This window comes from Aotus nancymaae, unplaced genomic scaffold (genome assembly GCF_030222135.1).
Source record: "Aotus nancymaae isolate 86718 unplaced genomic scaffold, 86718_ANA_hifiasm-v0.15.2.pri h1tg000014l, whole genome shotgun sequence".
NCBI classification, from domain to species: Eukaryota; Metazoa; Chordata; class Mammalia; order Primates; family Aotidae; genus Aotus; species Aotus nancymaae.
In genome coordinates, this window is record NW_026988425.1 from 59,611,114 (window position 1) to 59,623,516 (window position 12,403).

Here is a 12,403-nt window from a genome sequence, read left to right on the forward strand (position 1 = left end):
AACTAATAAATGAATTACCTCAAATATTTATTTTCCTATGGAAAGAACACTTAAAATTTACTCTCTCTTACACCATTGCAATTTTCAAGTATGCAATATATTAATATTATCATTAACTATAGTCACCATGATGTACAATAGATCTCATAAACGTATTCCTCCTAATTGAAATTTTGTTTCCTATGACCAACATCTCCCCAATCCCCCAACAACTGGCAACCACCATTTTACTCTCTGCTTCTATGACTTTGACTTTATTTTTTAATATACTCTACATATAAGTGAGATCATACAGTATTTGTCTTTCTATGACTGGCTTACTTAATATAACGTCCTCCAGGTTCATTCATGCCATCACAAATGACAGAATTTTTCTTTTGTTTTTATTTTTTAAGATCTCATTCTGTCACCCAGGCTAGAGGGCAGTGGTGCAATCATAGCTCACTGCAGTCTTGAGCTCCTGAGCTCAAGCAATTCCTCCTGTTTCAGGCTCCTGAGTAGCTGGGACCACAGTTGCACTCACCACACCCAGCTAATTTTTTTGCATTTTTTGTAGAAACAGGGTCTTGCCATGTTTCCCAGGCTGGTCTTGAACTCATGGACTCAAGTGATCCTCCCACCTCAGCCTCCCAAAGTGCTGAAATTACAGGTGTGAGCCACTCCGCCTGGCCTCCTTCTTTTTTAAGGGTAAATAGTGTTCCATTATGTTTATATATCATATTTTTAAAATCTGTTTATCCATCGGTGAACAGTGAGTTTGATTCGCTATGCTGCAATGAACATGGGAGTACAGATATCCCTTCAACATTCTTACTTCATCTCCTTTGGATATATACCTAACAGTGGGATTGCTGGAGCCTATAACAGTTCTGTTTTTTTATTATTTGAGGAACTTCCATACTGTTTTCCATAGTACCTATACAGCTTTCTTTCTCTTAATAATTTTTTAATAAAAAGTTAAAAGTGAAAAAGTTTAAGAACCAAATTTCTATAAATGACTGTAATCTAATGAAATCCTATTATCTCCTCCATCAGCATTTTCTTCCTACTCCAGCTGTCTTCCATCTTTTGTGCCAATCCTTCCCCATAGTCTATCTGGTCCCTGTACATTTCAAACTGGAGTACCAGGGGAGTTTGACAGGTTGTCATAGGTACAGAAAAATGTAACTTAAAAATATGGTATCTTCTTGCTGATTCAACTTTATTCCAAGAAAAGTGTGTAAAGGGAAGGGGGAAGAGAGAAAAACAATTTAACTAGTAACTGAAAACATTTATATTAAATAATATTATGTAGTAACATTTAAATATAGGTCTTTGAAAAATTATGCCTTCATAAAAGGCTGACACAAACTAAACTTCTAGACTGCTCTTTAGTTCACTTTACTATATTCTCAAGTATAAAGAAATAGGGAATTAGAGATGTCAGATTATGTACCCCATTAATTTTTCTACCAAGTCAATTAGTCCCACTACAGTACTAATGTTAATAATAGGTATCATTTATTGAGTGCTAATTTAAACCAGGTGCCATTCTAAGACATTTACATGAATTATTTAATCTTCACAACCATTCTACAAGGTAGGTTATTATTATACTCTCCATTTTATGGGTAAAGAAATTTAAGCACAAAGTAAAGTAACTTGCCTCAAGGTCACACAGTAAAGGGGCAAAATGCAAGAAAAGATCTTTAATGCTATAAATGCTTAATATGTGATATATTCTGGAAGAATATACATTTTAAAAATGAAAATGGGAATGTTAAATACTAAAAGCCTTTAAGAACCAAGAAATTAAATCGTAATAGTGGAAATGACTAACACAAATGCAAAGTCTCACCTGTTCATAGTCCTCGGAAGAGAAGATTAGGATTACAGTTATATGTAAGTACTTTTCTAGTAAAAACACATACACACATGCACACATACACACATATACATGCACACACACAATACTGGACTGAACACACATGACTTGATATCATAAAACAATGCCCTTTAAGTATTTCTAAAGCAGTAATCTTATTACTTTTACCTTGACAGTGTATTATAAGCTATTTTTACATTTGTAGGCACATATCACCAACAGTATGTCACTGCACAAATCAATATGGAAAAGAGGGCATTTTGTATACATCTGCATTAGCAATAAAATGATCAATATAGGAAACATAATATATGACAATCTGGTTGTTAGAAAATTTTGGTCAAAAACAAAAAAGGTTGCTTATGCAAAATACGTATTTGATATCAAATAACAACTAAAAACAAGTGATGAAACTAACTTAATAGTAATAACATAATTGAAAATTAGCAGTTGAATTGAAAACCATAACTAATTCAAAATAATACTAAGTTTTTTAATCCAATTATTTTTAGTTGAAAATGTTAATATTAGTTTACAATTCTCTAATTATATGCACTTCATTACTCTTTGCTATACTATTTAATCTTACAAATATCAACATTTAGCAACCCTCTATAGCTTGCGTAATAGTTTGCTAAAAAACAGCTCTAACCTACATATTAAAAATCAAAGTTCATGAAATTGCATTTACTTCTCTGTAGCACCAAAGGAAGAACTTGACTTTTTGATCAATTTCTAGCCTCTCAGAATGGCCTTATAAGACCTAGCAACAGGCCTCCATATCTTAAAGAATCACAGACTGAAACAGGCTCAGTGGGGCATCTTCTCACATGACAATAGTTTCTGTAAAGGAACTCTGTGGTAAGCCTATGTTTTTCTAAATCTCTTTCCACTTTCAAGAAAGTAAATAAATGAAAACTTGGCATGATACCTACACAAGATTGCAAACTTTAACATAAGCTGTCAATCACAGTTTTCCCAGGCAATTTTCTTCAGTAGGACAATACTCAGATTTTCCAAAAACATTTCTCATAACAAACATGGCAGAAATTTTTTAATAACATTATTTTAATATTATCATAAACATCTAATTATAAAAAGATTTAATTTTTAAAGTATAACTTAAAATATAAGCAATATTATTAGTCACTCCCAGTTGGCCAGTTAAATTATATAACGCAGAATTCCTCTCTATCTCTAAAGAATGCTTTTATCTAATGTCTGCCATTTCAAATCCCATCAAAAATTGCATTTGCAATCTGATGCCATAATGTTAAGGTTATTTTACAATGAAAATATATCCTGTTCTTACACATTAGAGCAATTAAATTAATAAAATATAATGTAGATTAATAAAATAAAAAATACATGTTATATATTCACAGTGGTCACTGAAGATTGCTATTCTACTGGTGTTTTAGATTACGCTTACTCTATCTCTAAACAATTATAATTTCCTTTTGTCTACACTAGACCAGACATCTATTAACATAATTAAATCAACAGACATATACTAACTGGTAATGATAGGGCTCAGGACACATTCCTCCAAAATGTGGTCCTTCGGCATACTGAATATGTTGAACTGAAAGAATCTGAGAAAGAGCAGGTACATGAAGTACTCTCTGACCACTCCCTTTTCCTATGAAGGAAGTCATAAAACTCTCATGTACAAAGTGCCCTCCCTATATCCAGAGGAAAAAAGCATCCTTATCTCTGAAGAAAGGGGGACAATGAGGGATAAGGGAACCCACGAGGAATCTGAATGAATAGGCCTTGCTAAGTTTTCCCCAGTTTATTACTCTTAGCTCATACCCCTTTGTGTATCACATTTTCCCACAACTTTCCATTCTTTATGAAACCTTGTATAAAAACACTCAGGCTTTTATTTTTTTTATCTTTTAATAAAAAACAAAAAAAAATATTTTTTATTATTTTTATTGTTTGTTTTTTATTTACTTTTGCTATGTCTTTGTGTCTTAATTTCCTTATGAAGACTCCTGTGTCACATAAAACTTAAATAAATTTGTATGCTTTTCATCTGTTAACATGTCTTATTCCATTTAATTTTCAGACTCAGCTGGGGACTCTGAGAAGGTCAAGGGAAAGTTTTTCCTCCCCCTACACTAAATGATGGAAACAAATAAAACTATGAACTTTACCTTAGGGAAAAAATGCTAATATATTTACATAATTTAGATGGAAAGTGACAAAAGTGCTGTAAGAGGATATAGATAAAGCCATATGACAGGTAAGATTATTGTTGGTTTCTTGGCAGTAAAGAAGTCTTAAAACAATTTCTGGGCATTTGAGCTAGAAATAAAAATAGATAGAATTTGGTGACAATTTAGAATAGAGGAATACTAGCCCAAGTGAAGGAACACTTTTTAGTAACAGGACAAATTGTGAAAACATATTTTGTATACAGGAAAGACAAGAAGTACCCTTTGTCCCTACTTCATATCATATGCAAATGTTAATTCAAATGAATCCAAAGACCTAAATGTAAGTAAAACTACAAAAATCTTAGAAAAAAAACAAGTAGTAAATCTTTATAATCTTGTATTAAGCAATCATTTCCTAGATACGACACCAAAGGTACAAGTAAAGAAAGGAAAAAAAATGGGTAAATTGAGATTCATTGAAAATAAAACCTTTCATGCTTCAAAACATACTATCAACAGAGTAAAAAGACAATATAGAGCACAGGGAAAAATATTTGTAAATCGTATATGTGATAAGTCTAATATTCAAATTTATTAAAAAACTATTACAAGTGAACAATAAAAAGGCAAATAACTCAATTGAGAAATGAGTAAAGGATCTTAATAGATATTTCTCCAAAGAAGATATACACATGGCCAATAACACATAAAAAGATGGCCATCATTAGTTATTTGGGAAAATCAATTAAAAACCACAAAGACACCACTTCAAATCCACTAGGATGACTATAATCAAAAAGACACAATACAGGAGGCTGAGGCAGGAGAATCACTTGGACCCGAGGGGTGGAGGTTGCAGTGAGCTGAGATTCTGCCATTGCACTCCAGCCTGGGCAACCAGAGTGAAAGTCTGTCTCAAAAAAATAAAAATAAAATATAAATAAATAAATAAATAAATAAAAGACACAATAACCACAATAACCTCCTTCTATGAGAAAACAGCAAATGGCAGATGACGCTGGTCCAAGGGTGTAGGGGGCTGATGGGGGCCAGAGGCTCTGAGGGCCCAGGGATGGGAAACTGCAGTGGCTTTTGTGGAGGCTTTGGCAGTGGCATCTGGAGCCAGGGTCATGGCCATGGTCAGAGTCAGGGCCGAAGCTGCACAGCTCACGGAGGCAAGGCCAAGGACAAGGAGTGGATGCCCATTATCAAGTTGGGCTGCCTAGTCAAGGACATGAAGATGAAATTCCTGGAGGAGATCTATCTTTTCTCCCTGCCCATCAAGGAGTCTGAGATCATTGACTTTTTTCTAAATGCTCTCTCAAGGATGAGGTTTTGAAGATTATGCTGGTGCAGAAGCAGACTTGTGCTGACCAGCACAACAGGTTCAAGGGGTTTGTTGCCAGCAGGGACTACAATAGCTATATTGGTCTGGGTGTTAGGTGCTCCAACGAAATGGCCACTAAAATCCATGAGGCCATCATCCTGGCCAAGCTCCCCACTGTCGCCGTGCACAAGGCTACTGGGGGAACAAGACTGGCAAGCCCCATACCGTCCCTTGCTAGGTGACGGGCCACTGCAGCTCTGTGCTGGTGACCTCATCCCTGTGCCCAGGGGCAGTGGCATCATCTGAGCCTCCATGCCCAAGAAGCTGCTGCTGATGACTGGTATCAATGACTGCTAAACCTCAGCCAGGGGCTGCACAGCCACCCTGGGCAACTTTGCCAAGGCCACCTTCAATGCCATCTCTAAGACCTACAGCTACCTGACCCCTGACCTCTGGAAGAAGACTATATTCACCAAGTCTCCCTATCAGGAATTCACTGACCACCCAATCAAGACCCACACCAGAGTCTTCATGCAGAGAACCCAGGCTCCAGCTGTGGCTGCAACATAGTGGTTTTATACAAGAAAAATAAAGTGAATTAAGCCTGTTAAAAAAAAAAAAAAGACACAATAACAAGTGTTGGTGAGGATGTGAAGAAATTGGAATGCTTAAACACTGAAGATGGAAATGTAAAATAATGCAGTCACTTTGGTAAATAATTCTTAAGTTCTTCAAGCGATTAAACATAGAATTACCATATGACTCAGCAATTCCATTCCTAAGTATATATCTATGAGAATTGAAAACATATGTCCACAAAAACACTTGTATGACTATTAACAGCAGCATTATTCACAATAGCCCAAAAGAGGCAACAATCCAAAAATCTGTCAAAGGATGAATGAATACCTAACGTGGTATATCACCAAAATTTAGCCAGGCATGGTGGTGGGCACTGTAATCCCAGCCTCTTGGGAGGCTGTGGCAGGAGAATCACTTGAGTCCAGAAGGCAGAGTTTGTAGTGAGCTGAGATCGCAACACTGTACTCTAACCTGGGCAACAGAGCAAGACTCCATTTCAAAAATAATAATAATACAAATAATAAAATAAAATAAAATGTGGTATATCCCAATTCTACTGAAATTATTCCAAAAAAATCAAGGGGGAGGGACTCCTCCCTAACTCTACAAAGCCAGCATCACTGTAATACCAACTTGGTAAAGATACAATAAAAAAAGAAAACTACAGAACAATGTCCCTGATTAACACAGGAGCAAAAGTCCTCAACAAAATACTAGAAAACTGAATTCAATAGCATAACTAAATGTTAATTCAACATGATAAAGGAGGTTTTATTCTTGAGATGCAAAGTTGGTTCAATATACACAAATCAACAAATGTGATTCGCCATATAAACAGAATTAAAAACAAAAACCATATGATTATCTAAATAGACACAGAAAACCCTGAATAAAATCCAACATCCCTTTATGACAAAAACCTTCAAGAAACTAGGCACTGAAAGAACAAATATCAAAATAATAAGAGCCATCTATGACAAATCCACAGCCAGCATCATACTGAGTGGGCAAACACTGGGAAGCATTCTCCTTAAGAACTGGAATAAGACAAGGATGGCCACTCTCACCATTCCTAGTCAACATACTATTGAAAGAGCTAGCCAGAGCAATCGGGCAAGAAAAATAAATAAAACACACCCACATAGCAAAAGAAGAAGGCAAAATATCTCTGTGCACAGGATGATATAATCCCATACCCAGAAAACTCTGAAGACTGCCAAAAGGACCCTGGAACTGATAAACAACTTCAGTAAAGTTTCAGGATACAAAATCAATGTAGAAAAATCAGTAGCATTTTTAGACACCAACAACATTCAAGCTGAGAGTCAAATCAAGAATGCAATCCCACTTACAATAGCCACACACACAAAAATAAAATACCTAGGAATACATCTAACCAAAGAGATGAAAGACCTCTACAAGGACAACTAAAACACCATTAAATAAATCATCCGTGACACAAACAAATGGAAAACATTACATAATCATGAATTGGAAGAATCAATATTGTTAAAATGGTCATACTGCCCAAAGCAATCTATGGATTCAATGCTATTCCTATCAAACTATCAATGTTATTTTTCACAGAACTACAAAAAACTATTCTAAAATTCATATGGATCCAAAAAAGAGCCCAAATAGTCAAAGCAATCCTAAGCAAAAAGAACAAAGCCAGAGTCATCACATTACCTGACTTCAAGACATACTATAAGGCTACAGTAACCAAACAGCATGGTACTGGTACAGAAACACCTAGACCAATGGAATAGAATAGAGAACCTAGGAGTAAAAGCTGCACACCAACAACCATCTGATCTTCAACAAAATCAATGAAAATAAGCAATGGGAAAAGGACTTGCTATTCAATAAATGGTGCTAGGATAGCTGGCTAGCTATATTCAGAATGAAACTAGGCACCTATCTTTTACCATATATAAAAATTAACTCAAGATGGATTAAAATTTTAAATGTAAGACCTCGAACTATAAGAATCCTAGTAGAAAACCTGGGAAACACCATTCTGGACACTGGTCTTGGAAAATAATTTATGACTAAGTCCTCAAAAGCAATTGCAACAAAACCAAAAATTGTCAGTTAGGACCTAGTTAAACTAAAGAGCTTCCACACAGCAAAAGAAACTATCAAAAGATTTAAAACGCTCCTCCACCAAATAAGGGCTTTTCTCTTCCTGTTTACAGAGCCAGATGAATTAAAAGATGTGGAAATAGGCAGCTATAGAACTTGATCTCCCAAGTACCTCCCATACCTTTATTGAGCTTAATAATAATTGTCTGGGCTTTTTGGAAATGCAGTACAATAAACAAATTAATAACTTAAAAAATTGGGAGGAAATATTTGCAAATTATGCATCTAACAAAGGTCTAATATCCAGACTCTATCAAGAACTTAAACAATTCAACAAGAAAAAAATAAATAACAGCATTTAAAAATGGGCAAAAACGTGAACAGATACTTCTCAAAAGAAGACATACAAGTGACCAACCAACAGATGAAAAAATGCTAAACATCACTAATCATCAGAGAAATGACAATCAAAACCACAATGAAATACCGTCTCACAGTAGTCAGAATGGCTATTACTTAAAAAAACCCAAAACAACAAATGCTGGCAGGCTGTGAAGAAATGAGAATGCCTCTACACTGTTGGTGGGAATGTAAATTCATTCAGCTAGTGTGGAAAGCAATTTGGAGATTTCTCAAAGAACTTAAAACCAAATTACCATTTGACCCAGCAATGCCACTTTTAGATATACCCAAAAGAAAACCAATCTTTCTACCAAAAAGACACGTGCAATCCCCTGTTCATCACAGCGCTATTTACAATAGCAAAGACATAATCAACCTAGGTGCCCACCAATGAGAGACTGGGTAAAGAAAATGTAGTACATATACACTATGGAATACTACACAGCCATACAGCCATTTAAAAAAAAGAATAAAATCTTGTCCTTTACAGTAACATAAACGCAACTGGAGGTCAGTATCCTAAGCAAATTAATGCAGAAACACAAAACTAAACACCACATGTTCTCACTTAGAGGTGGGAGCTAAACAATGGATACTTATAGACATAAAGTCCTCAACAGAAATTGAGGAATCCTAGAAGGCAGAAGGAAGGAGAGGACAAAGGGTTGAAAAACTAACTATTGGATACTATGTTCGCTACTTGGGTGACAGAATCATTTGTACCCCAAACCTCAGCATCACACAATATACTCAGGCAACAAATCTGCAGCTGTAACTCCTGAATCTAAGATAAATGTAGGAAAAAATTTAAAAAGAAATATATTTTCGAATGAATGAATAAATCAATGAATTGAATAAAATAAAATGTGGTATATCCATACAATGGGATATTATTTGGCTCTAAAAAGAGATGAAGTACTGATTTATGCCACCATATGGATGAACCTTGAAAACATTATGCTATAAGAAACAGGTCAAACACAAAAGGCCACACATTGTGTGGTTCAATTTAAAGGAAATGTCCATAATATGCAAATCTATAGAGAAATAATGTAAATTAGTGCTTACCCGGGCTGGGGAGAATGGGGAATGACAACAAATGGGCACAAGGTTTCTTTTTGGGGTAAAGGAAATATTCCGTAATTTAGATAGTGGTGATGGTTGTACATCTTTGTGAATATACTTGTATTAGTCTGTTCTCACATTGCTATAAGGAAATACCCAATACCGGGTGATTTATAACGAAAAGAGGCTTAATTGACTCAGAGTTCAGCATGACCGGGGAAGCCTCAGGAAACTTATACAATCATGACAGAAGGTGAAGGGGAAGCATAGTACCTTCTTCACGAGGCAGCAGGAAAAAGAAGTGCCAACCAAAGGGGGAAAAGCACCTTGTATGTAATAAAAGCAACAGATCTTGTGAGAACTCACTCACTATCATGAGAACAGCATGGGGAAATGGCCCCCATGATTCAGTTACCTCCACCTGGTTTCTCCTTTGACACATGGGGATTTTGGGGATTACAATTTAAGATGAGACTTGGGTGGGGACACAAAGTCTAACCATATCAATACTAAAACCACTGAATTGTACACTTTTGAAAGGTGAATTTTAGGGTACATGAATTCTATTTGAATTTCTTAAAAAGGAAAAGAAAGAAAAAGGAATGACCTTTGAAGACAATTTAACTATTAGATGTAGCTGGAAAAAAGCTAGAAAAGTAGACTAGAGTCAAATGGTAAAGTTTTTTGAATTCTGGTCTAAAGTTTGAACATTATTTAAAGGACAAGAGTACACTGACAATAATAGTAAGAGGATAATTATAGAAAGAAAAAAATCAACAAGCCATTTAAAGAAAAAAAACTTTCCATCTCTTTACCTTGAGTCTCTAAGAATTCTTATGTGTTAGATGAGTCTCTTGAAAAAAAGCAGATGTTTGCGTTGTGTTTTAAATCCATTCTGTCAATCTGTGTATCTTTTAAGCAGAGCATTTAGACCATTCACATTCAATGTTAATATTGAGATATGAGATACTGTACCAGTCATCATGTTGACTGTTATCAAGATACTTTTTTTATTGTGTTATTGTTTTATAGTCTCTGTGAGTTTTATGCTTTCAAGAGGTTCCATTCTGGTGCATATCAACCTTTTGCTTCAAGATTTAGAACTCCTAGGCCGGTGCAGTGGCTCATGTCTGTAATCCCAGCAGTCTGGGAGGCTGAGGTGGGTGGATCACAAGGTCAGGCATTCAAGACCAGCCTGACCAACATAGTGAAACCCCGCTCTATAAAAAATACAAAAAATTAGCTAGATGTGGTGGCGTGTGCCTACAATCCTAGCTACTCAGGAGGGTGAGACAGGAGAATTGCTTGAACCCAGGAGGTTGCAGTGAGAGATTGTGCCACTGCACTCCCATGTAAGCAACAGAGTAAGATTCCATCTCGGAAAAAAAAAAAAGATTTAGAACTCCTTTTATTATTTCTTATAGGTCTGATCTGGTAGTGACAAATTCCCTCAGCATTTGCTTGTCTGAAAAATACTTTATTTCTCCTTCATTTATGAAACTTAGTTTTGCTGGATACAAAATTCATGGCTGACAGTCTGTTTAATGAGGCTAAAGATAGGATCCCAGTCCCTTCTGGTTTGTAAGGTTTCTGCTGAGAAGTCTGCTGTTAGTCTGATAAGTTTCCCTTTAAAGTTTACCTTGATGCTTTGGTCTCACTGCTCTTAGAATTTTTTCCCTCACATTGACTTAAGACAGCCTAAATAAAGGATCTTGAAAAAAAACAAACCTGGAAGCATCATATTACCCAACTTCAAATTATACTACCAGGCTATAGTAACAAAAACAGCATGGTATTGGTATAAAAGTAGATATGTAGACCAATGAAACAGAATAGAGAACCCAGAAATAAAGCCAAATACTTACAACCAACTGCTCTTAATAAAGCATATGAAAACATTAACTGGGGAAAGAACACCCTGTTCAATAAATGGTGTTTGGAAAACTGGATAGCCATGTGTAGAAGAACAAAACCGGTTACATATCTCTCACTATACAAAAAAAAAATCAACTCAAGATGGATTAAATACCTAAATCTAAGACTTGAAACTATAACATTTCTAGAAGAAAACTTAGGAAAACCTCTTCTGGAAACTGGTCTAGGCAAATAATTTATGACTAAGCCTACAAAAGCTAATGCAACAAAAACAAAAATAAATAAATAAATGGGACCTTATTAAAAAGCTTCTGCAGCCAGGCATGGTGGCTCACACCTGTAATCCCAGCACTCTGGGAGGCTAAGGCAGACAGATCACAAGGTCAAGAGTTCAAGACCAGCCTGGCCAATATGGTGAAACCCCGTCTCTACTAAAAATACAAAAATTAGCCAGGTGTGGTGGTGCATGCCTGCAGTCACAGCTACCTGGGAGGCTGAGACAGAAGAATTGCTCGAACCCAGCAAGTGGAGGTTGCTATGAGCCAAGATTGCACCACTGCACTACAGCCTAGGCAACAGAGCAAGACTCGATCTCAAAAAAAAGAAAAAATCTCCTGCACAGCAAAATAAATAATTATCAGAGGAAACAGACAACTCAAAAAATAGGAGAAAATATTTGCAAACTATGAATTCAACAAAGGACTAAAATCCAGAATCTACAAGGAACTCAAATCAGCAAGAAAAAAAAAAAACATTAAAAAGTGGGCAAAGGACATGAATATGTTATTCTCAAAAGAAGATATATAGGGATAACTTGGGGAGAAATGCCAGATATAGTATGCACCTAAAGTAAAATAAATAAATTTAAAAAAATATTAAAGTAATAATTAAATGAGAAATTTAATTTAATAATTAAATTGAGAAATGAAAAAAAAGAAGATATATAAATGGCCAACAAATGTATGAAAAAATGCTCAACATCAACAATTATCAGGAAATTTAAAATTAGCAAATTAAAATCACAATGAGAGAACACCT

The 12,403-nt window shown here is 35.5% G+C and overlaps 1 protein-coding gene and 1 pseudogene across 1 annotated transcript in view; one reads left to right on the forward strand and one right to left on the reverse strand.

Moving 5' to 3' along the window:
• ADAMTS6 (ADAM metallopeptidase with thrombospondin type 1 motif 6) overlaps positions 1–12,403 on the reverse strand; it is a 328,680-nt gene that overhangs the window by 246,487 nt on the left and 69,790 nt on the right. The gene's annotated exons all lie outside the window — the stretch shown is intronic.
• Positions 5,042–5,926, forward strand: LOC105723810 (small ribosomal subunit protein uS5-like; annotated as a pseudogene).